Source organism: Megalobrama amblycephala, linkage group LG8 (assembly GCF_018812025.1).
Source record: "Megalobrama amblycephala isolate DHTTF-2021 linkage group LG8, ASM1881202v1, whole genome shotgun sequence".
Lineage (NCBI taxonomy): Eukaryota > Metazoa > Chordata > Actinopteri > Cypriniformes > Xenocyprididae > Megalobrama > Megalobrama amblycephala.
In genome coordinates, this window is record NC_063051.1 from 1627253 (window position 1) to 1655150 (window position 27898).

Consider the following 27898-nt stretch of genomic DNA (forward strand, 5'->3'; position numbering starts at 1 on the left):
CCTGTCTACATAAAATAAAAATAAGAAATATGCATATAAACATAAAAATAATGTTAAATAAAAATACAATTAATTAAAAATAAAATAAAATACAATTAAAAAATTAAATAAAATACAATACAATTAAAAATGAATACAATATAATTAAAAAATTAAAAAATAAAATGCAATTAAATAAAAAATGAAATTAAAAATAACATTTTATAAAATGAAATTAAATGAAATAAAACAATAAAAATAAAAAACAGGAATGCTAGCAACTTATTGGTACGCAACTGTCCTTGACTGTACTTTTTAATTAAGAGGCATCTCGTTTTGTTAACAACTATTATCTAATTCCAAATAAAGTGAGTATGACCTGAAGGAAAGCACAAAACTATTTTCTATTTTTGTTGAAAACATCTTTCAAACGCCTTTATTTGAGTTGCACATCAGATGCATAAGTCTCCGGCGCGGTACTGCCATCTCTCCACGCCGACTGGAGAAAGGACTCTTACCTGAAGTGACTAATGGGAATTGAAAACAAACAGCAAACACCTGCCGTGTGACTCATTTTTCAGCAGCGTTTAAAAGCCTTCATCTGTCGAAGCAGATTCTGTCGCCCAGGATGAAACCGGCTCGGCAGAAGAACACGAGAGAGGAGGTTTCACACTAGGGAAGACGACTGGTGCTCAGGAGACAAATGTTTCAGTTTGCCATGATCTGAGGTAAAACCAGCTTCATCTTTGTGTCGGCGGCAGCTTCTCTCGTAGCTTCTCCCTGGGGATTAATTGGATCTGCCATTCCAAAAAAAGCGGAAAGAAAACCCAAGAAAATAAATTACAATGATTTCCACCTTCCTGTCCTCATTTGTCTTATTTCAGTTTGAGAGTCAGAATTAAAACAAGGCCTATCCTCTCCTCTCATTCTCTGGTGTCCCTCAGCTTTTACCCTCCACACAACCTCAAATGCATACAAAAAAATCTGCATTCAATGTCACTTTAAAAGCCTATATTTAATAATAAAAATTATAATAATTGGATAAAATATATTTTAAAATTATATATAGAGAGAGACAGAAACTTATCAAATTTAATAATTAATTTTAAAAAATAATTTAAATAATAATTATTAAATTTTATAGAGTTCTTAAAATGTTTTAATAATTAATTACAAAAATAATAATTTAAAATAGTTTAAAATAACTTCAAATATTAATTATTATAAAAACTGAAAATAAAATGTATTCAGCATATTCAGTTAAAATGATTGTTTTGTGGCTGATGTGCTGTATATATATATATATATATATATATATATATATATATATATATATATATAGGCTTTTAAAGTGACATTGAATGCAGATTTTTTTGTATGAATGAGTCTATTAAATGTAATTCTATATATATATATATATATATATATATATATATATTAATAGACTCATTCATTTAAAAAAATAATTTAATTAATCATACAATTAATAAATATATAATTTATAAAAATTCAAAATATTTAATCATTAATAAAAATAATTATTTTAATTATTAATCATTTTAAAAATATATTTAAAATATGAATGAATAGAAAATATTGCATTTAAAATGTATTCAGAATGTTCTATTAAAATTTATAGATTAATTTATGTAAAAACATACAGTTACGTGTTTAAACAATTAATAAATTATAATAAAGTATTAAATATTGTTTGATGGGCTACATTTTAAGATTAAGACATTATGATAATAAAAAATATATTTAATAATAAAAATAATAACAATTGGATAAAATATATTTTAAAATTATATATAGAGAGAGACAGAAACTTATCAAATTTAATAATTATTTATTTAAAAAATTAATTTAAATAATCATTTAAATTAAATTTTTATAATTTTTATTACATTTTATAGAGTTCTTAAAATATTTTAAAATATAGTTCTTAAAATAATTTAAAATTGTTTAAAATAACTTCAAATATTAATTATTATAAAAACTGAAAATAAAATATATTCAGCATATTCAATTAAAATGATTGTTTTGTGGCTGATGTGCTGTGTATATATATATATATATATATATATATATATATATATATGAATTACATTTACAATGTAATTCATTTTGACTCATTCATTTAAAAAAAATAATTTAATTAATCATACAATTAATAAATATATAATTTATAAAAATGTATGTAAAAACATACAGTTACTTGTTTAAACAATTAATAAATTATAATAAAGTATTAAATATCGTTTGATGGGCTACATTTTAAGGTCATTGAATTGCTTGAACAGAATGAACAGAAAATCAGATGGCAAATAAATAAAGCTGATGATCCATAAACAATAGCTCATCTTTCAACACAATCACTCCACAATCTCCATATCATGGAGCAAATGGCAATCCAGTGATAAGCAGACAGTATTATCCCACACTCATGCCAAGCTGTTAACTGCCTTCTTGTCTTTCCATCCACAGAAATCCCTAATGGATCGGCAAAATCTGTTAATCCAAACAGGAAAACTAGCCATGAGCCCGGAGGAGCAGGGAGTTCTGGGATTCTCCGGATCGCCCTCTCGTGCCAGATTATCAAAAAGACAGAGCGGAAAGTTCAGTCCCAGTGAGGGAGAGCCGGAAATCTCAGCCTTGGTTAAACCACCCGTGTGCTAGAGAAAATTCAATATAACTGACATAAATAGCTCTTCATTTTGTATTTTAATAAAAACAGAATTACCTGCTGCATTGCAATGCAAGTCTCTTCAAAGTATGTAACTTGTTACATCAGGCATGTGATCAGCTAAAGACAAAAAAGGAAAACCTTAAGAATTTGGGAAGATGGTTGGCATTTATAAGTGATTCAAACAAACAGCCCTTGCAGAGCAACATTTACTGTGAATGGAAACTGAAAATAAACACAGTGCTGCGCTTCACTCTGAAACATGCAGCGCGTCAGAATATATATTTATATAATTATATCACAACCGTTGCGATTTGATGATCGCACTAAGCCATATCACATTCTCACAACCACGCATTGTCAAAATTCATTAAAAAAAGTTCCCGGGCAACTGGCGAGTAACAGGTTTTTACTCTCTTGGTAACATACTATGGGTGTGTCTCGCAGATGGTGCCGCAAGCTCTGTCAAAAGCAATCCACGCATAAAAGTCTTAGAAAATGTAACTTTTTGCAGTATATTTAGTAATTAAGGCAATTTTTCAATATCATACACTAATATCCAATTAATAAAATAATCAATTTTATTTCCAACATTATCACAATATGCCACATGCAAAGTGATGAGGTCATGTGACAAACAGGGTTGTTAAAACTAAACACATCAAAAAACATTTTCATCACTTGAAATAAGATCAACATTAACTGAAATGAAATAAAATATTTTAAAAAATTTCAACAAATTGCCCAGCTAGTAAATGTACTAAAACAATAAAACTGAAATACACATAATCATAATAATCATATTCCTTCTCAGTATTTTTGTCTTGTTTCCCAGAACAAATATCTAAACATTCTTATATCAAGATATATTTACTTGAGATGCTAAATTACAAGATATTAAGTCTTATTTTCTGAAAAATGCATCAAAATGACGTGAGTTTTTGCATAAAACAAGAAAAAGAATCTGCCAGTGGGGTCAGAAAAATAATGTTGTTTTCCTTTTGAATTAAGTTGATTTTACTGACCACTGGCAGATATTTTGTTCTCGATTTAAGCATAAACTCACTTAATTTTGAAACATTTTTCACAAAAAACTATTAAAATGACTTACTATCTAAAGTCATTTTGCTTCTCAAGTAAATGCATCTTAATTTAAGAATGTTTAGATATTTGTACTGAAAAACAAGACAAATTTTTTTTTTGCAGTGTAGACATTTAAAAAACAAAACAAAAAAAACTTTAAAATTGAAATGAAAGTGCAAAATTTATTCAATATTAACAAAACCTGTAATAGCTAAAATAACACTGGCGATAACAATATTACTGTTATACCTGTTATTTTCTATTTTTAGTATGCAGTCAACAGTTCATTCCGAACAGCAACATCTAACATTAATTTTGTTAAAGGAATATGCATGTATAGGAATGTTCTTAAAGTGATCTGATTGCACTGCTAAAATGTGGAGCTTGTATTTTTGTCAAAGCACTTTTTGAGCTGTGAATTGTCTACATCGTTCATTAGTGTGGGACTGTGTCTTCAGGTAAACGTTTGGTCATGCCTTAAGGCTCCTTCACAGCTCTTATGTCAATGCTTATTAAACTTAATGCATTAAACTCAGTGAACAGAAGCTTCAAGCTACAGCATTAGCACCATCTTTTTTAAATGCAATAATGAATATTTGATAAGAATGAATGTCTGAGGGGGGAAAAGAAAGTTTAAAAAAAAAAAGAATAAAACACATACATAAAAATCATTTGAAAATTAGCAACAACAAAAAAAAAAAAAGGGGGAAGGGATAGTAAAAACATTTCCAAGACAATTTAAAGTGACCATATCAAAAAGGAAAATGTTGAAATCTGTCAGTTTTAATAAAAAAATAAATCCCCGGGATATAAAAGCGTCTGTATTGAAGAAACACCCAATTTGCGGACAAGAAAAAATATGCCTCCATTAAGATATGGCAAGCACAAAGCCTTTTAACACTGCACTTCTTCAAAAGATCAGTTGTCTGCTTTTGCAAATTCTTACCAGCGGATCCATCTATGCTCCTGGATAACGGAGTGACATCAAACGGACGGCTGAATGAGACATCAAAGTTGCCTTCATCTTCCTCTGGTCCTCTATACTGCATCCAGAGCCAAAAGTCAGTGGATCAGGTTTTCACCTCACCATCTGGTACCTGCACGGATTGTGGAACAAGCAGACATTTAGCCTTTGAAACTATATTCAATTAATGCTTCTTTGAGAATTTCTCTCAGGTTTCACAGTCTAGCTACGAACTTCAAATGTGTGTCAGACAATGTGATTGCAAATGAGAAGAACAGAGACGAGTGTTTCCGAAATGAAATGCAAATAGAGAGTCAGATCGACAGACTGTCGAGGTGTCAAATGAGGAGGGAAAACACTTCAGTGAGGAACGAGCTGCTCTCGGGACAGCTGAATGAGGAATTTACACATCTCCCTGGAAAAAAAGGAGCATGACAGAAACTTAACCTGGTCGAGTTTGAAACATAATATTCATGTGTATATCATGCACAAAATGCAAAACAGTACCGTGTCTCATTTGAATCCCCATTATCTCTTGATATAACATCTCAATAAATACTGCTCACATATTTTGCAGTGTTATTTTATATAAGCAAGCCAATGCGCTCTACAACAGTAAAATGTATTGCACTGGAAAAAAAAGGAGCTTTAATGCACAACTACAAAATACAGAAATAACTTACTAAATACAACAATCATGATATAAACTTCAACAAATAATAAAGAAAGAAATAATATAATACTGCAAAACATTCAGAATTTGACTTCTGTCAGGGAACATCAATGTTTGCATGCTCTTGTATTCTCGTATTATTGTATTCACAGGCATGTGTGCCGATATTTATTGATGTAATTAATATTTAATTATCATTAGAGAAGTTAAACATGTGGCAGCGTTTTGATATATCCACTACTGGTCAAAAGTTTACAATAATTAAATATTTTTGAAGGAAGTGTCTTCTGCTCACAAAAGCTGCATTTATTTGATTAAAAATGCAGTAAAAATTGTGAAAAAATATTACAATTTAAGATAGCTGTTTTCTATGTGAATATATAGTAAAGTGTAATTTATTTCTGTGATCAAAGCTGAATTTTCAGCATCATTACTCCAGTCTTCAGTGTCACATGATCCTTCAGAAATCATTCTAATATGATGATTTGCTGCTCAATTATGAAAAATTACTTTTTTTAAATGTACTTTTCAGAAAATAAAAGTACTAAGGTTCTTAACTGTTTACCACACTATAAAAGAATTAATGGTTTAACTTAAAAAAAAAGTAAGTTACCTGGTTGCCTTAAAATTTTGAGTTCATGGAAATTAAAAATTTGAGTTACTACAATGAAGGCGATTGGTTTAATCAACAGAAACTCAAAATATTATGTTATCTGAACCACATTAATTGAAGTTGATTTGACAAAAATAATGCTGTGATAACAAATCATGAAAATATTTTTTCAAAGTGCACATATTTGTACAAGTACAAACAGCAATTAAATTTAAATAAACTGAAACACAATAAGTTATAATATGACTCTTTTGTTTTTTTTGGACATATCTGAACATCTCTCAAATGCATTTGTTTTGAGTAGTAAACACACTTTTAAAACTGTGATTTCCATTTAGTTAATCATCAATTTAGCTATATAATGTAGAATGACAAAAGAAAGCTTGTCTGTCAAATATAAGTCTGCACTTGTGTTGGTCATATTTCTTGAACTAGCTCCATCTCAGTGTGTGAAGGTCACATTTCCTGCTCTAATCTTGGAGGAAGGACCGGCTTTGTGCTCCCTTCAACAAACCAATCCTGTTATAGGCCTCCACGTCCTCCCAGCAATTTACCTCTGATTAAGCAATTCATCTGAAAGAGCGTTTGTGAGACATGCTTCCCCCAGCGTAGCCGATGTGTGTGCCCGGCTAAGTCCTGTTGCTTTGAATGCGTCTCCAGAGGGGAATTATGGAGGAGCAGAGAGCCTATGCAGGGAGAAAGGCCAGATTTCGCCGGCTTATCTTTGCTCCCCTCCCTGATCCTGATGGGGCAGAAAAGGAGGAAGCCTTCGAAAGCCCTCCAGAAAACGGCGGACGATTAAACCCGAGTCCCAATCAATTTACCACCTTTGCTGGACAGAGAGCGTGGAGCGAGCAGAACACCTTTCCTGAGGAAAAACTACACCTTACCTCAGTCCGTTCTGCCAGTCAAGAATTGCTCTGGATTTCAGGGGTTTTGAGGTGCTGCTCTGTTCCAAAACCTCGTGAGCCGACTACATAGGGAGCATTAAAGGGATAATTCAGACAAAAATGACAATTCTGTCATCATTTACTCACTCTCATGTCGTGCCAAACCTGCACTTTCTTTCTTAGACTTCCTTTCTGTTTTGGTTCATTCAGTAAAAATCGTGAAAGTCAATTTGCATGGACAGAAACAGGTCATTTATGACAGAAATTTCATTTTTGATCGAACTAAAGGCATGAGCTGTTGCAAAAGTGGTCAAAAGATTTTTTTTTTTTTCTCTTTGCTCATCAAGGCTGCATTTATTTAATAAAAATACAGTAAAACACAGTAAAATTGTGAAATATTACAATTTAAAATAACTGTTTTCAATGTGAATATATATTAAAATGTAATTTAATCCTGTGATCAAAGCTGAATTTTCAGCATCATTACTCCAGTCTTCAGTGTCACATGATCCTTCAGAAATCATTCTAATATGATGAGACCTCTTTAAAAAACATTTAAAAATCATAATAATTCCAAACTTTTGGCCGTTAGTGTATTTTGGGGCATTTTATGCCTAAGTATGCAGACAGCAAGGCTCACTAGACTGTGGAACAGAGCCGATGTATAGAGCTTTTTTGTTCAATGTTCGACCAAAGAGCTTGTGAAAGCTTGAAAGAATTTTTGAAGAATTTGGTCTTCATGCTTTTTGTGTATAACATTTGAGAAATAAATACTAGTTTCATTTATTAAACGGTTTATGTAACAACAGAAGATCAAAAGGCATTCAGCCTTCATAAGAGGTGAATTAAATGTTTTGGTTTTTGTTTTTTGTTTTCCATTTAAAGAATTTTCTTGATCTTTTGATATAAAATAGTTCATGATTTTATGAAAACACGCATCCTCACTGTGACCAATGAACATTCACTGAAACCAAGATGCAAAACCAGATTAGTTTAGATGCAATTTAACCTGTATTGTCTCAAAGATCCTGTTCGGCTCCTGCCTCAATATTTTCAGACAAGATATACACTGATCAGGCATACCATTATGAGCACTGACAGGTGAAGTGAATCACACTGATTATCTCTTCATCACGGCACCTGTTAGTGGGTGGGATATATTAGGCAGCAAGTGAACTTTTTGTCCTCAAAGTTGATGTGTTAGAAGCAGGAAGAATGGGCAAGCGTAAGGATTTGAGGGAGTTTGACAAGGACCAAATTGTGATGGCTAGACGACTGGGTCAGAGCATCTCCAAAACTGCAGCTCTTGTGGGGTGTTCCCGGTCTGTAGTGGTCAGTATCTATCAAAAGTGCTCCAAGGAAGGAACAGTGGTGAACCGGCGACAGGGTCATGGGCGGCCGAGGCTCATTAAAGGCTGGCCCGTGTGGTCCGATCCAACAGACGAGCTCCTGTAGCTCAAATTGCTCAAGAAGTTAATGCTGGTTCTGATAGAAAGGTGTCAGAATACACAGAGCATCGCGGTTTGTTGCGTATGGAGCTATGGAGCATGAATCACGGCTATGAATCACGTTTTCTTTTACATCACGTGGATGGCCGGGTGTGTGGGGAACACATGGCACCATGATGCATGGGAAGAAGGCAAGCTGGCGGAGGCAGTGTGATGGTGGGAAACCTTGGATCTTGCCATCCATGTGGATGTTACTTTGACACGTACCACCTACCTAAGCATTGTTGCAGACCATGTACATCCTTTCATGGAAACGGTATTCCCTGGTGGCTGTGGCCTCTTTCAGCAGGATAATGCTCCTGACACAAAGCAAAAATGGTTCAGGAATGGTTTGAGGTGTTGACTTGGCCTCCAAATTCCCCAGATCTCAATCCAGTCGAGCATCTGTGGGATGTGCTGAACAAACAAGTCTAATCCATGGAGGCTCCACCTTGCAACTTCCAGGACTTAAAGGATCTGCTGCTAACATCTTGGTGCAGATACCACAGCACACCTTCAGGGGTCTAGAGGAGTCCATGCCTCAATGGGTCAGGACTGTTTTGGCAGCAAAAGGGAGACCAACACAATATTAGGAAGGTGCTCATAATGTTATGCCTGATTGGTGTATTTACACACATGCATGCATATATGTAGACATTATATCAGTCAAACACCAATCTGTAGTATAAAACAATACAATATCTATTAAATCATAAAGCCAATCAAACCAAGATTGGTCATTTTTCAGAAAGATAGCACAGTAACTTTTCAAGCACAGAGTTTCAATAAAACAAATTCCTGCCAGCTTTTCAAACGAGTGGAACTTTTCAAACAAGAAAACTACTAGTTGTTTACAGGCGTGGAAGTACGGCCCTGCGAGACTGTAGCATGAAGCAGCTGCTCCGCTGCCAACATCAATCATTATGAGACGCCACAGGGACGCTGGCACCGAACACACCAGATACTTGTTTGCGATGAAAGACATTCAAAGCCGCTTTGCGATAAACACATACACCAACTGAGCTCTTACTCGACCCATCCAGCATTTTTTTTTCTCTCCAAAATATATATTTAAATGTACTGTAAATTTATTTATTGATTCTCAGGAAATTCACATGCACTAATATGAATAAATCTATAATTTTATGTACTGTAAGTCGCTGAAGTCACTGGAGTATGCTAAATAAATACATTTAGTTTGTAAAAGCATCCAGTACCAAACTGGTGGGAATTGCATTCCTAGAAAAAAAAAATCATTAACTTCTCATTAAATTACTGATCAATTGTCAAGATATATATATATATATATATATATATATATATATATATGTATGCATTTCACATAATATAAAAAAATTAGAAAATTTAAAAAAATATATATATTATTTTAATTATTATTTATTTATTTTTAATCTTTTTTTATTGCTATTTATTATTTAATATATATATATATATATATATATATATATATATATATATATATATATGCATTTCACATAATATAAAAAATTAGAAATTTAAAAAATATATATATATATATATATATATTATTTTAATTATTTATTTATTTATTTATTTTTAATCTTTTTTTATTGCTATTTATTATTTAATATATATATATATATATATGTATTTCACATAATATAAAAAATTAGAAATTATATATATATATATATATATATATATATATATATATATATATATATATATATATATATATAGATATAAAATTTAAAATATGTCCAAAATATATTCAAAAAATTATAAAATATATTCCAAATACACACACATAAATATATTTTAAAATAAATATAATTGGGCATTTTTTGTAGATCAAAAACTATCTGTTTATTTTTGCCATAATAGACTGTTTAAAGTACTTCCAAAGTATCTCCCAAAGCACAAAGCTGCAAGAGTCTGTCTTTACGCTTGCTTGTGGGAAAAGCGAGAGCATACATGTGCATTTGTGTTTATATAAATCGCTGACATGTTGTGATCAATGGTTAGTTGTGAGGAAACAGACAACAGTCTAAACTACACCGTTTGTAATGCATTTCACAGAATATAAACAGCAGATACATGTAGCATTATTTGTTTTCAGAGATATTGGATACAAGATATTGTTCAGGGAGTTGTACAGCTTAAGCTTTGATTCAATATTTAAAAATGGTTCCCATAAAGAGCAACTGCAATAAAGGCTTCAATCCCTTAAGTGTGCAACACGGAAATGAGAGATGCAACAAACAAGAAATGTTTATGTTAGATGTTTTACCTTTTCTAAAACGTAAAAGTGCTGCTTACTCATGGAAAATTCCATGCATGATCCTTTATGTAAAGATTCCCCCTGTTTAATTAAGAAAAAAACACAACTTTAATACTTATATGAGCAATAGTAGTGATGTTTGACGTAGTAAGCACTACTAACTAGAGAATCTCTCTAAAGGAGATGCAGGTCACGATTGCATATGTGTTATGTAACATTAGACGGTCCGTAACCCCACCCTGTCCACTGCTTTACCCAGCATCCTCTGCTGCAATCACATGTGTGCGGTCCAAGATAAAAGACATCAAAGCATGCAGCACTAATTCTACAATAATGAAAGCAATATCTTAAAAGCTACGATGCACCGCATAAAAAATCGATACGTTTCATTTTGGTGTCGCGCAGCATTGCTCATTATGTCACACGCTGGGAGAAATTCACGGCGAGTTTGATCCGAGAGAGAAGCGGTGGCAAGAATTTAAAGATTCCAAGAGGGAAGAGATCAAGGTCTGAAAAGATTGAACATACACTATTTAAACACCCTAGTCTCACTTAAAAATGTCTGAATGCCATTATATAATGTAATAAAATATCAAAGCAAATGCTGCAGGAGCTTTACTGAGCTAACACACGTTCCTGGTCTTATTGTGAAATTCTCATCAGACTCATCTTCCATCAAAATGTAATAACTGTGAAGTAATGTTACTTTTCAGTAATGTCACCAAGCCTGTAGGGGTTTCAAGTTCTTGTTAACCAAGAGCCAAACAGCTGCTGTTAATGTAGCCTTTCTAAATCTTGACAATTAATCAGTAATTTAATGCTGCTTAATGTTAATATAATAAAGGTTACGGCAATAATAGCACATAAATTAGAAAAAGAAGAGTTATCGCTGATGCTCTGCGACTGAGCTTGACCTTTCGGCTTTGCCATTAAAGGAATAAATTACTTTTGTAAAAGATATTAAAATAGAAAATATTGTTAATTTAAATTATAATAATATTAAAGTTTTGCAGCCTTGTTTGTTACTGCCAATGAGTGAACAACTTGTAACGAAACTTTAAAAACGAGATCTTCCCAGACTTCCGATTGTCCATGAAAGCCTGTAGACTTATTTTTTATATATATATGTAAAGGGACAATTTTGCCGAGAAAATGAAAAGGATGTGATGTTTACTGTAATGTTAATGTGTCATGCAAAGAAAAGAGATTAATTCAAACTATAGTCTCACATAGTCAGATCTATATAGTCTATAGTCTCAATATACTTTAGAATCTAACTATCACAATAGTTGCTGGCTGCAGTTCACTTAACAGCCACCGGTGTCGCTAATAACAAGGGTTTCTGAATTCTACTTATAGCCTTTTTTAAAACTCTTACCGACCCCAAACTTTCTGAACGGTAATATAAATGCTTTGATTTTAATGTTTCTCCCCTCCGGGATTGGTGTCATTATACAGATTTCTATAAACAAAACAGCAGTTCTCGCTCCGCTGAGCTCCTTTAAAAGACCACTGGAACCACTAACGACCAGATTCCCCTCACTGACCCGAGAACAGCTCAAAAACCGTACAAATTATAATGCCAATACAAACTGCTCCATGCTGAATTACTCTTCCAGTCCCTCATCTATTGTGGGCCGGCTGGTTATCAATCACCGTTAAACAAGCTTAAACACGCAAACCAGCACAGGTTTCATTACAAAAGACCATTAATCAGTTTAACTTGGCTGGTTGTGGAACTGATCAACTGCGATGAAAACAAAGTAGATCATTTAATTCGTGATACGAATTTATATGTGCGGTCTGTGCAATCGTGCTTTGTAAAATCATAATTATAAGATTCAAGTCAAAATAATAAATATATAGTCAAAGTTATTATGGCATATAATATAATTATGAAATAAAGTCATCAAAATTATGAGGAAAAAGTTGAGATTAGTTATGAGTCAAAATTATGACAAAATGTACATTAAATTCAAAATTATGAGAAAATAGTCAAAATTATGAGATGATAAAGTTGAAGTTATGATGTCAAAATTTGAAATTATGACAAATCATAATTATGGGGGTAAAAAAGACAAGATTTGGACATACTATACGTCATAATAATGAGATAACAGACTTATTTCATAAGTCATAATTTTGTAATAAGTCATAATTATGTCAAAATTATTATAAAAAGGTCAAAATTATTACAAGAAAAGTCAAATTATGACATCAAAAGTCGACATATTTTTGACATATTATGACCTTATTTCATAATTATGACTTAGTATGTCATAAGTTTGACTTATTATATCATAATTATGATTTAGTCAATTTTATCATGACATACTTTTAACTGAAATGAGATATAAAGTCAAAATTATTATAACATAATATCATAATTAGGAAATAAAGTCAAAATTATGAGATCATAAAGTTAAAAGTTATGAGGTAAAAAGTTGAAATTATGACAAATAATTATGAGGAAAAAATTCGGACATACCATAAGTTATAATAATGAGATAACAGACTTATTTCATTAATCAAAATGATATAATAAGTCATAATTATGTCAAAATTATTATAAAAAGGTCAAAATTATTACAAAAAAAGTCAAATTATGACATTAAAAAGTCATGTTTTGTCATAATTTCGACATATTATGACCTTATCTCATAATTATGACTTAGTATGTCTTAAGTTTGACTTATTATGATTTAGTCAATTTTATCATGACATACTTTGAACTGAAATGAGATATAAAGTCAAAATTATTATAACATAATATCATAATTATGAAATAAAGTCAAAATGATGACGAAAAGGTCAAAATGATGAGATATAAAGTCAAAATTATGAGATCATAAAGTTAAAGTTATGAGGTAAAAATCTGAAATTATGACAAATAATTATGAGGAAAAAAATCGGACATACCATAAGTCATGATAATGAGATAACAGACTTATTTCATTAGTCATAATTATGAAATAAGTCAAAATTATGTCAAAATTATTACAAAAAAAGTCAAATTATGACATAAAAAGTCATGTTTTGTCATAATTTCGACATATTATGACCTTATCTCATAATTATGAATTAGTATGTCATCATTTTGACTTATTATATCATAATTATGATTTAGTCAATTTTATCATGACATACTTTTAACTGAAATGAGATATAAAGTCAAAATTATTATAACATAATATCATAATTATGAAATAAAGTCAAAATGATGAGATATAAAGTCAAAAGTCATGTTTTGTCATAATTTCGTCATAATGACCTAGTATGTCATAATCTTGACTTTTTATCTCATAATTATGATTTAGTATGTCATAATTTTATTATGACATATTTTAACCAAAGCATGCTTTTTAAATTCTTGCATGGCAGAAATGGGCTTTCATACAGGTCCGTTCTTTTTCACCTTCCTTTTATTTTTGGTGAATAAAAAACAATATTTTTGTAGAAATGAGATTTCAGTTGTATGAAATCAAATGTATGTTTTCTTTTGTTTTAATCTAACCAGAAACCCAAAGACTCTTTTCTATGCGGCTTCCATTGCCCTAGAAAACATGCTAAAAGCCTTGGAGGAGGAAAGACAAACTCTTACAAGGTCCTCCAGCCACTGGCACTCTGTTAACACTCACTAACCCATAGCTACGGTCACCGTCGTTTGCACCGGCCCTCAAGTAACACCTACACGAGTCGACGCTGACCGCCGCTGTCTGTATCGTGCTGCAGCCCTTCACACTCCCTGCTGGCTCACAGATGCTTCTGCTTTCAGAAACACACACACACACACACACACATCTTCACTGCAGGCCCTTGACGGCTACCTCAAGTTCATCACCCCTGCCAGGCCGAGCGACGCCAGCCTTTAGCACCATATGGTAAATCACGTTCACACTGGGCAGCGGCAGAATGACAGATTTAGCACAGCAGAAACAGAAACATTCTACAGTAATGGGATATTAGATGTGGAAACGTCAAATATCCAATAGCGGGTCAGTGAACCGGCCTTCTGCTGAAGTATAGATAGCGCAGGGCTGCTACTCCAGAAAAACTGCTGGGAAAAACAGCATCTATCTATAAAGTCGCTCGCAGGAGGTTCTGTTAACCGTCTGCAGCAGGAGACTAGAGGAGAAAACATGGTTATACAAAAACACAAAGACAGAAATAATATCTGCAGGAACATATACTATTTTAGAGCAGTGCATAATGTCATATTTTTTTGCACTATGACTTTGTCGTTTTGAAATAAGCTGCGGGGAAGGTTGTTCAATGAACCAATGGAAAAAACTGAATTTTTATATTGGTTTTAGTCAAATATTCATACCTTATGTTCATATTTACAGACCTGTGCGATAACATATATATTTTTTAAAAGTAATAATTATGAGATAAAAAGTCAAAATTATGAGAAGAAAAGTAGAAATGAAAATGAAAGTAGAAATTATGACTGAAAAATGTGAAATTCTGACATACTAAGTCATAATTATGAGATATAAAATTTGTAATAAAATCTTTAAAAAAATCTACATTATGAGATAAAAATTCAATATCAAATGAAAAATATTTTATTTTTACATTTGTTTTTAGTCAAATTTATTCATATAGCACTTTACACAATACACATTGTTTCAAAGCAGCTTTACAGAAAATCTTGATGTTAATGTTTATAATATATTCATACCTTATGTTCATATTTACAGACCTGTGCGATAACATAATGTTTTTAAAAAAAGTCATAACTATGAGATAAAAAGTAAAAATTATGAAATAAAGTCAAAATTACGAGAAGAAAAATAGAAATTATGAGATTAAAGAGTTGAAATTATGAGAAAAATTGAAATTATAAGAAAAATAAGTAAACATTCTGACATACTAAGTCATAATTATGCAATAAAAAGTTGAAATTCTGACATAAAAATTGAATATTATGATGTAAAAAGTCAATGTCAAAAGAAAACATTGGTTTTAGTCTCATTTATTTGTATAGCACTTTGTTTCAAAGCAACTTTACATAAAATCTTGATGTTAATGTCTAAAATATCTTCATATATTCATGCCTTATACTCATATTTGCAGATTGGAGCTGGATGATAATATAATTTTTATATTAAAAAAAAGTAATAATTATGAGATAAAAAGTCAAAATTATGAGAAGAAAAGTAGAAATGAAAATGAAAGTAGAAATTATGACTGAAAAATGTGAAATTCTGACATACTAAGTCATAATTATGAGATATAAAATTTGTAATAAAATCATTTTAAAAAATCAATATTATGAGATAAAAATTCAATATCAAATGAAAAATATTTTATTTTTACATTTGTTTTTAGTCAAATTTATTCATATAGCACTTTACACAATACACATTGTGTCAAAGCAGCTTTACAGAAAATCTTGATGTTAATGTTTATAATATATTCATACCTTATGTTCATATTTACAGACCTGTGCGATAACATAATGTTTTTTAAAAAAAGTCATAACTATGAGATAAAAAGTCACAATTATGACACAAAATGTCATAATTATGAAATAAGTCAAAATTACGAGAAGAAAAATAGAAATTATGAGATTAAAGAGTTGAAATTATGAGAAAAACTGAAATTATAAGAAAAATAAGTAAACATTCTGACATACTAAGTCATAATTATGCAATAAAAAGTTGAAATTCTGACATAAAAATTCAAGATTATGATGTAAAAAGTCAATGTCCACAGAAAAAAAATAATTTTTACTTTGGTTTTAGTCTCATTTATTTGTATAGCACTTTGTTTCAAAGCAACTTTACATAAAATCTTGATGTTAATGTTTATAATATCTTAATATCTTCATGCCTTATAGTTGCATTTCGCAGATTAGAGCTGGATGATAATATAATTTTTATATTTAAAAAAAGTAATAATTATGAGATAAAAAGTCAAAATTATGAGAAGAAAAGTAGAAATGAAAATGAAAGTAGAAATTATGACCGGAAAATTTGAAATTCTGACATACTAAGTCATAATTATGAGATAAAAAGTTCTAATAAAATCATAAAAAAAAAATAAAAAAAATCAATATTATGAGATAAAAATTCAATATCATTAGTCAAAATTAAAATTAGCCAAATTTATTCATATAGCACTTTACACAATACACATTGTTTCAAAGCAGCTTATAGAAAATCATGATGTTAATGTTTATAATATCTTAATATCTTCATGCCTTATAGTTGCATTTCGCAGATTAGAGCTGGACAATAATATAGTCTATATTTTGCGATGATACAAGCAATCAAGCAGTTGAGATTTTCTATACAGCATCACTATTACTGTTCCTCATGCTTGTTTATGCTAGCATGATACAGACATGAATTATACCTCATATAACGTGTTTTGTTGAGGAAAAGTGTGCAGTTACACATACAGCATCACCCAAAGCGCGCAAGTTGTGCACTAGCAGCAAACACTCACACATTTTCCTCATAAAACATATGATTTGTTGACATATGACAACATCACATTTTTAACATCACATACTGACTGTAGACTCTGTATGAAACTGCTAAACATCCATTCTTTGTTCTAAACTTCTCTGAAAACCACTTTTTAAATCTCTGACCTCGCTCTCTTTCTCATTTTACTCTTTCATTTGATAGGACAAATGGGTAGATTAAGCGGCGCGCTCTGCAAATGTAAATCAGCCCTGGAAAGATCAAACACGTAGAGGCGGTTTTGCCATCGGTCCACAGTGTTTAACTCCATATCTGAATTGAGAGCGCTACAGTGATTCCTAATAAAACCCTCCAAGAATTGAGAGTGAAATTTGCCTAAAGATTAGACTCTATCTCTCTATCACATTATCTCGCTCTCTCTGACTGTCTGAATCTTCAAAACCCATGAAATGTCATATATTTTCTACTGAAGGTTTAACAAAGTTAATGCATTAACTAACATTAACTGATTATTATAAAGTATTACCAACAATTTCAAGGCAAGCATCACTATTGCAGTGTTAGTAATGAGGCGTGTAGCAGATTTCCAACTGTTATTTTGTCCCTTAAACCTACACTGAAGAAAGCACCACTTAGCAACACCTTGGCAACAACTTTTTGCACGACTTGAGAAAATGTAAAAATGTCCTTTTTTTTTTTTTTGCATGTGCACACATATTATTCCTTTCATTTGACACTTAAATAAATCAAACATGATTTTTTCCCCTCGGCAGACTGTAAAATGAGGTGCTTCTGTATTTAAGCATTCATTATAAATGGAAACGGCACACCAGCCAAAACTCCATCAGGTATTTCTTATTCGCTTGCGCACAGCTCAGAGAGCACAGACTAATGCTTGCTGAAATATGAGCTATGAGATGCTTTTTATTAGGTGCCTGTCTGAAATAATTTACCTCTCTCTTTCATAAACTTTTGCTGTGCTTAACTGCCGCCGCGAAGAAAAATATAGTAAGTCGTTAAAAGTCTGTTACAAAAAGTGGCTGTAAAATGAAGGCTTGACCAGTGAAGAATACAGGGCAGCGCAAGTCCTGATTCATGTAAATCTGAGAATAACTCACTCGTGCGCCTCATAAAGGTGAGGGCGGATGGTGAAAATTCAGTTTTTTGTGTGCAATTGCTTAATCAATATTACACAAAGTCGTGGTCAAACTGAATATTCTGGATGTTCTAACAAACTTGAAATAAAAGCATAAAAAAAACACGTATTAGCAATAGATCTGATGAATATGTGATGTTTATGCACATCTGGTTAGATTGAATTGCAAAAATCTGCATGACATTCATTTTAAATGGGCCAAAGATGGTAAAAGTAGAGTGTTTTTTAAAAATGAAAAAAATAACATCTGGTTTGATTGAAATACGGAAATCAGCATGATATTCATTTTAAATGGGCCAAAATTTCTCCAACTCAAAAAGTTTACCTGCCGTTATTGCTCAGATACTGAAGGATTTGATCATTTTGTTTTATGAATATGTGAAATTACTTCTTAAGTAATTGAGAAACACATACAAAAATTAATTACTTCTTAAACCACACTGTCCTAATCTTTTAGATGAAGATATGTTCATGATTTAGGTCAAAATTATGTCAAATTTATGCAAATTTAAAGTGGACATATCTTTTTCCATGTTTAAGTGCTATAATCGAGTCCCCGGTGCATATGGTAAAAAGGTTTTAATTTATTAACACCCAAAAGCTATTCTTTGAATTAATGTAATTAAATCATGGATTTCCGCGTGATTAAATGGCTTTCTTTTAGCATTAAGCACTTTTGTTAGGCTAACTTATATTGCATAGATTGGATCAACTTAAGTAAATGAGTTGGTCCAAAACATTACAAATTAGTTGGGCTGACACTATTAAATTAAGCTGTGCCCAACCATAGTAAATAAGTTGAATCAAGCTTAATAAATTAAGTTGACCCAACGTAAGTACATTAAATTGGAATAACAGAATTGCATAATGCTGAAATAAAGCAACTTAATCATGTGGAAATCCTTTCCATGATTTTTTTATGTTTGTTCAAAGAGTTATTTTTTTGAGTGTAACGTGAAAAAGAATAACCCAGTAACTTTGTTTTGGTAACCCTTTCTCTGCAAACATGTGAAAAAACAAGCTGCTCAGATTTTGCTCCCCTTGTGATGTATGAAGGGGATCTTATTATAATATTACCGCCCCTTAATCTGTGTTTCCACCCATGGCGCTGCCATTTTGCTTTTGCAAGTGACAACGATGTACCAGTTCTAATGCCATGGCAAAAGTTCAAGCAAAGCATGTTAACTGTTCTGTCGTTGGTGCCACAGACGAGCACAGAACGCTTTTTAGAGTCTCGTTAGCTTGGATATCCTGGCAAGCTTGATTGCTAAAAAAGGAGCGTTTCTGTCCAAGAGATATTTTGGAAAAAATATTTGACCATTCACAGCATTTGATAGCAATCAAGGGTATTTTGAGCTGAAACTTCACAGACACATTCTGGAGACACCAGAGACTTATATTACATCTTGTGAAAAGGCGTATTATAGATCCCCTTTAATGGCTCGCAAACCTTTTGGTGCCACTGTAGAAACGGGTTGGAAATCAAAACTGGAGATGGGCAGAAAATATGCACTACTCTGAAAAAATTAAATTAACAGATTGTTTAGTTAGTCCGAATTTGGCTTTGACTAAATTTGACTAAATATCCAAGTAAATGTAAAACCCTTGAGTAAAGTGATGTTTCACGGTAACATCTTGGTATTAGATGATAACCATATTTATATACTATGGTATTTGCATGGTGCTTCAAAGAATATAATATGTTCAACAGTAATACCTTTTTTGTAAGTGAAACGGAGAGCTATTCTGAAGCGAATATGCTGATTTGTAATTCTTCATGGCCCAAATCACTAAACACCCTCCAAATGTCCATTCAGCACTTCCTTGCTTCAACAGGCAATTTATCCCAGGTAAGAGTGTGTTTTAATTATTCTCACTCTGTGAAAGTTATGTCTGATTGCTTTTTGCTCTGATCCTTGTAAAAACATCTTTTTGCCTATTACCCAATTAAAATAGGGCTGAGAGGTTGAACAGCGAAACGTTGGAAGAGCCCCGAAGGATTGGGTCCACCTATGAAAACTGCAACTGGATTTTAGAAGATTTCATTTGGATTTAGACTTCATGCTTCAGAGTCTCTTCTAGGGAGAGTCAACTGCTTTGAGTCTAATTTCAGACCACTAAGAAAATGATTTTCCATTCTGCTGAATGTACTGTAGTCTGAAATATTTGAGGCACTGATTTTGTTCATGCTTCGTCATTATTCCCAGTACATCTAACAATAATCTTAAGTTAATTTATATTTCCCAAACACTAATAGCATATAACTTACTATAATTTTGTCATGTTATCATGTTCAAGGATTGACATCCTGATTGGTCCTCAAACAACACTGCAAAGCAAAGCAAAAGCAATGTAATGCAATTCAAAGCAATGCAATTTAAAGCAAATCAAATCAATGTAAGGCAATGCAATTTAAAGCAATGCAACGAAAAGTAAAGCAAAGCAATGCAATGCAATGCCATGCAATAAAAAGCAAAGCAAAGCAAATCAGTGTAATGTAATGCATGCAATAAAAAGCAATGCAATGCAACGAAAAGCAAAGCAATGCAATGTAATATAATGCAATGCAATTCAAAGCAAACTAAAGCAATGCAATCCAAATCAAAGCAATGCAAAGTAAGTAAAATAGATTTTTTTATATAGGTGAAATACAACCTATGAATGTTTCTGTGAGATTCACCTGTTTCTAAATCACAGTTAGTTCAGTCAGGTAATATGTAAATGTCCAAGCGTATATCTGCAGCTTTACCTATTCCCCTACGATATCCTTGGCAAATTTGTCTTAAATGTGCTTGACAGGAACATTAACCTTAATGTCAAAGCTCAGATTCACTACATGCAGTGAAAATATGCCTGAGACGAAAAAAAAATCACCCCATTTAAATAATAAATGAGAGTCCTCGCTCGACCTTTCTCCTCAGGTTGCGGAGGTGATGTATGGTGCCCCGGCGGGGACATATGGTACAGCTGGCTAAGCCTGAACTGAAGCAGTCAAAGGAAGCTGATGAAAAGCTAAGCTGAAAGAAGCATGCCCTCTGACAAAAAGCCTCAAGTCTGAGTGAGATGGACTTTATCTCCAAAGTAGGAACTTGGCGGCGGTCAGAGACCAGATTAGGGAGGGACAGTCAGAGAACTTTAAAGGACCAGGTTAAACCACATTGGTTGATCTTTAGTGTTACCTTCTGATGAATCACTGTACCTTGGTATCATCACGGTGCTTGTAGAGAATGTAATCAAATGAGATGAGTTGGGGCAGTCTATCTCCCATCATGCATCTGGAGAAGGGCTGTATACTCAATACACTGTATATACACTGTACACTGTTAAACTGCTGAAATATATGTACACATATGACCTTTATAAATCTACAAATGATTTGACTGGATGGTAAATTAAATAAATTAAATTAAATTAAATTAATTAAATGTAAAAATAAAATAAAATAAATAAAATAAAATAAAATAAAATAAAATAAAATAAAATAAAATAAAATAAAATAAAATAAAATAAAATAAAATAAAATAAAAATACTTTAAGTAAAATAAAATGTCTTATTTTTGATATGCAAAATACAAAATATTTGATTGGATGGTAAAAGTAGTGTTTTTTAAAAAAATAAAACATAAAATAAAATAAACTAAAATAAATACAAAATAAAATAACAACAAATAAATAAAATAAAATAAAATAAATACAAAATAAAATAACAAAAAAATAAATTAAATTAAATTAAATTAAATATAAAATTAAATAATTTTTAAGTAAAATAAAATTTCTTAGTTTTGAAATATTTGACTGTATGGTAAAAGTAGTGTTTTTTAAAAAATAAAACAAACAAAAAAATAAAATAAAGTAAAATTTGTGGAAAAAAAAATGAAGCTTTTTAAGTAAAATAAAATTTCTTATTTTTTGATATGTGAAATACAAAATATTTGATTGGATGGTAAAATAGTGATTTTAAAAATAAAATAAAATAAAATAAAAAAAAATACTTTAAGTAAAATAAAATGTCTTATTTTTGATATGCAAAATACAAAATATTTGAATGGATGGTAAAAGTAGTGTTTTTAAAAAAATAAAACATAAAATAAAATAAAATAAATACAAAATGAAATAACAAAAAATAAATAAAATAAAATAAAATAAATACAAAATAAAATAAAAAAATAAATTAAATTAAATTAAATTAAATATAAAATTAAATAATTTTTAAGTAAAATAAAATTTCTTAGTTTTGATATGCAAAGTACAAAATATTTGACTGTATGGTAAAAGTAGTGTTTTTTAAAAAATAAAACAAACAAAAAAATTAAATAAAGTAAAATTTAAAAAAAAATAAAAATGAAGCTTTTTAAGTAAAATAAAATTTCTTATTTTTTGATATGTGAAATACAAAATATTTGATTGGATGGTAAAATAGTGATTTTAAAAAAATAAAATAAAATAAAATAAAATAAAATAAAATAAAATAAAATAAAATAAAATAAAATAAAATAAAATAGGGTTTTTAAGTAAAATAAAATTTCTTATTTTTGATATGTGAAATACAAAATATTTGATTGGATGATAAAATAGTGTTTTTAAAAATAAAATAAAATAAAATAAAATAAAATAAAATAAAATAAAATAAAATAAATTTTCTTATTTTTGATATGTGAAATACAAAATATTTGACTGGATGGTAAAAGTAGTGTTTTTTTTAAAAACAAATCAAATAAAATAAACAAAAGAAAAGAAAAGAAAATAATAAAAGAAAAGAAAAGAAAAGAAAAGAAAAGAAAAGAAAAGAAAAGAAAAGAATTTTTAAGTAAAATATAAATTATAAAACAAAATAAATAGTATAATAAAATTAAATAAAACAAAACAAAATAGGTTTTTTTAGGTAAAATAAAATGTCTTATTTTTTGATAAGTGAAACACAACCTGTGAATGTTTCTGTGACCTGTTTCTACATCACAGTCAGTTCAGTCAGGTAATAATATGTAAATGTCCAAACACTTCCACAGTTTATCTATTTACTCACAATATCCTTGTCTTCATTTTGTCTTCATTTTCAGGCAAATGAAAAATGGGTGAGAATTAATTTTATCCATATCAGTGTGCTCAAACAATGCCTAAAGTTACTCGACATATTCAATAGTTGCATGACCTCAGTGACACTCAGTAATACTGCATTTGATGAAAGATTATAAATCATTCACAATAAAACCAGAAACATGAATTAAGAAAGTAAGTCAATTATGATTTCACTTGAAAGAAAATAAAGGCTCATTTATTAGTTCTGTATGATTTAATAACTCCTTAACATCAGTGTTTGTTATTCATTCACCGTCACTGAACCTCGTATGTGTTTTTATGGTCTTCCACCTGTTCTGCGCTCCAGTGTTTTAATTAAACTCTGTTAGGCATATGTCTGACATTGAGTTATAACAGACCCACGATTCATACAGTATGATTCCATAAATAATGAAAGCGTTCGGCCACATATTTTTCTCCTTCTCCCAGCGAACCTTTGAGCGGCAGTGAAATGTTTCTCTAATCACTCATTACACTCCTCAGTATTGGATTTCTGTTCCAATGTTCTGGCTTTGCATAGAGGCGGCCAATTAATACAAACCCTCCAACCGCAGTCCACAAAGACAACACGAGACACGGAGACACTGGCTAATGCGATTAACGCCGCCCGCCGGGGTTCGGGTGACGACATCCGACTCTCTGAACATCACAGCGGCCTGATGCCACTCTTCAAAACCTCCAGCCAGGTGCACGAGATCTTAAGCTGCTTTTGTCGAAGGCTTCACACGAGTTAGAAAGTGTTTCATTAGGATAAAATGAGCTCCTCGTTAGGTGGAAGTGAAAACAGCCCTGTGCAGTTGTTACACAATGACTTTAATTGCAAGTTTTAACAATGCTGTTTTAACCGCGGGTACAACACGAATTTAAGCTGTCTTAGGTTAATGACTCCATTTGTTTGAATGCAGTGAGCTTTAATTATTTTCAGCTTGTCAGACCTCACCTCACTATCGTTCTGCTCTGGTAAAAACTCAAAATCCATTTGCTAAACACTAACTGAACAACAGGCACTAGATAGGATCCAGCATTTGGGTCATTCCTACATTGCAGTACACTTGTGTTGTCATTTTTGTCATGATTTCATCCTCCAGGAAGTGACATCAGTAAGCATTATCTAGGTAATTTTCTTGTCTTTGTGCAAATTATGACATATTATATAAAAACTAATGTATATAAACTAATGATGTATTATTTTGATGATAATAATAATATAACATTAATTTAAAAATAAATAAATAAATAAATAAATAAACAAAATACAAATAAAAAAATATAATTAATAAGGTTGAAGCGTTTTTTACACTAACCTAAAATGGTACTACTCAATGGCAGGTTTTATTTATTTATTTATTTATTTATTTGCTCTTGACTTTCTAATAAATGTTTAATAATAATAATAATAATAATACAAAATTGAAAAAAAATAAAAAATAAAATTACATATTAAAAATAATAATATTTTATTAATATTATTTTATTTGTTCTTGTCTTTCTAATAATTTTCTAATTAATAATAATAAAATTAATAAAAAAAATAAAGTAATTCATGAATAAATAAATAAACATAAAAAATAATATATAATTAATAAGGTTGAAGTGTTTTTTTTAAAACTAACCTGCAAACTCAATGGCAGGCTTTATTTATTTATTTATTTGCTCTTGGCTTTCTAACAATTCTCTAATTAATAATAATATAATAATAATAATAATACAAAATTGAAATAATAAAATTAAAAATAAAATTGTATATTAAAAATAATATTTCATTAAAATAATTTTATTTGTTCTTGACTTTCTAATAATAAAAATATAATAATAATAATACAAAATTGAAATAATAAAATAAAATATAACATTTTATTAAAATTATTTTTTTGTTCTTGAATATTTTTAATTAATAATAATAAAAATAATAATATAACAACAAATATAATAAAAAAATAATCTAATTAGTTGAAGTTTTTTTCTTTACACTAACCTGTAAACTCAATGCCAATATTTATAAATATATTATATATTATATTTATTTATTTATTTGCGCTTGACTTTTTAATCATTTTCTAATGAATAATAACAATAATAATAATACAAAATTAAAATTAAAATAAATATAATACAATTATAATATAAAATAATTAATGAAGTTGAAGTGTCAAAGCTTGATGGCAACACATTTTTGAATGTCTAGTCTATGCTGTTCTATGCTTCTATAGAAATGTAAATTACAACAAACATACAAAACAAAACTTTACAGAGTCCAAAAGCTACTGCATAACAGGAATGACCCACTTAATAGTACATAAATACTTGTTTTCTCAAATGTTCATGTTAAAAGCATAATGTAGGCCATTTCTCGATAATGTTAAGGCTTTTAAGGCTGCTGTGAGGGATATAGTCTTAAAACAACAATCATTAACATTCAAGCAAACATGCATGCTAACTCTTGCTGACATTCATTACCAACCAAGGGCATGGGCGGAAATAAATCTTTCCAGCCTTGACAACCAGCTCTGTTGCACCATCTCTAACGTACATACAGACATCTTATAATTAAAACGTGGAGAAAAACATTCCATTAAAAAGATGTGCATGTAGCGCTGGCACTCCGACACCATAGATTTAAAAGGGTCAATTACAAGATGCACAGCACAGAGCGAGAACCAGCAAACCATTAGCAGTCTGGCACCATCTGTTCTTCTAGCAGGACGGCTACATGCTTTGATGCTATAAAACCTTAGTGTGTTTTTTAAGGGCTGCAGTGCTGAGTTAGCGCTCTACGCCATAAAACCTTACGGTGAATGAAGTATATTGTGGTAGGAGATACTTTAATAGACTTCAGGATGGAGGCCAAGACAAAGTAAGATTGAGGAACTCGAGATGTGACCTGTTACTGTGGGCGCTGGATGAAACTCATATTAGTTTGTTTTATTTACTCTTCCAGTGGTTTTCGCAGCAATTTTTGGTTCCGCAAAGAACCTTTCAGTGATCAGTTCTTAAACGAACACTTTTTTTCTTAGTGTGTAGAACTGCTTCACAAACGAGGGTCAATTCAACCCAAAAGATGAACATGACGGCACATGCTAGTGGATGAGTTGAATCAACTCCACAGCAACTACATCAATTTATCCACTAACCATTCAGAAACGTCCAGTTTCATTCTAAAAGTTGTAACTTCTTCCTGAGTCTCTCCATCAGTGTCGACTCCAGTTTGAACAATGTAAGGCTGAACACTTTCGTCATTTTGGCTGCGTGAGATTCTCCAGCTTTGTTGTTGTTGAGCTGTTAAAGCTCCGCCCTCTTCTGGAAAGGGGGCGGGAGCAGCAGCTCATTTGCATTTAAAGGGACACACACAAAAATGGCATGTTTTTGCTCACACCGAAATAGCGGCAAATTTGACAAGCTATAATAAATGATCTGTGGGGGATTTTGAGCTGAAACTTCACAGACACATTCTGGAGACACCAGAGACTTATATTACACATATTACATGACAAGCTATAATAAATCTTGTGTAAAAGGGATTATAGGTGCCCTTTAACAATCTAAAGAACCATTTTCTTTTGTAATAAGGTTGTTAAAGGTTCTACATGGAACCATCGATGCCAGTAAAGAACCTTTATTTTTAAGAGTGTATCATAATGAAAAGATGAATTTTAATTAATTTAATTTCTGAAAAGCTGACAATTCCTTAAGAAATATTACAGATGTTTCTTCTTTGCTTTCTTTCTCTAATCAAAATGTTTCAAACTAAAACACGCATGTTCCTTAATGACATCATCCTCCAGGAAGTGACATCATTTTGGAGGGAAAACAGAAGCACAAATATCAGAAAGTTTGATTAATTTTGTGACGTTAGTTAACGTTAAAAATGACTATATTTCTGGCTTAAAATTAACCCAAAATATGTTGGAAATTAAAAATCAGACACATAATTACTAGAGGCAACAATAATAATCAAAAGGTGGACATTTATTAATAAGCAATTTAATAAATGTTTATTGTTTAATTATTATTCATTAAATTTATTATTAAATGTTAATTTCCAACAAACTTTGGGTTCATTTTAAGCAAGCAATACAGTCATTTGTAAACAATAGTTGAGTTAAATAAAACTACCCAGCACATTGGGCAAACATTTAACCCAACTACTGGGTTAAAACAACCCAATCACTGGGTTTGTCCATTTTTAACCCAACTTGGGTTGTTTTTAACCCAGCATTTTTAGAGTGTAACTGATCAATGATTAACTTTAGCTCTTTATGAACATCCTGATCATTTTCTTGTCATTGCATGTAAAGAATATGAAAGTTTTCTGACAGTCTGTCAATTCGCTTTTATAAAATACTTCAAAAGGTTGAGGGTAACCGGAATGACCCGGCTTGACGTCACTGTAACCAATGAAATATTAGGCTTGTACTCACTCATATTGGTGACTGTCTGATGGAACGAGATCCACTCCGGGATTTTTCTTAGCCGATGAACCGAAAAAACCCCCGGCATCGGTCATCTAGGTCAATGCAGATGTTGACTACTTCCAGCAGAGCAGCTGGCCTTTAAAGGTCAAATAAAGCGAGGCAGTTCAGAATAATTATTA

General features: G+C 31.0%; 1 long non-coding RNA gene across 1 annotated transcript; it reads right to left on the reverse strand.

Annotated features, from left to right (window-relative positions):
* Window positions 1–194: 194 nt before the first annotated feature.
* Window positions 195–27898, reverse strand: LOC125273233. Its single transcript, XR_007186023.1, has 4 exons — window positions 27726–27898; window positions 4695–4845; window positions 2723–2785; window positions 195–776 (listed from the first exon to the last, which is right to left on the reverse strand). It is a non-coding gene; the product is annotated as an uncharacterized LOC125273233 (long non-coding RNA).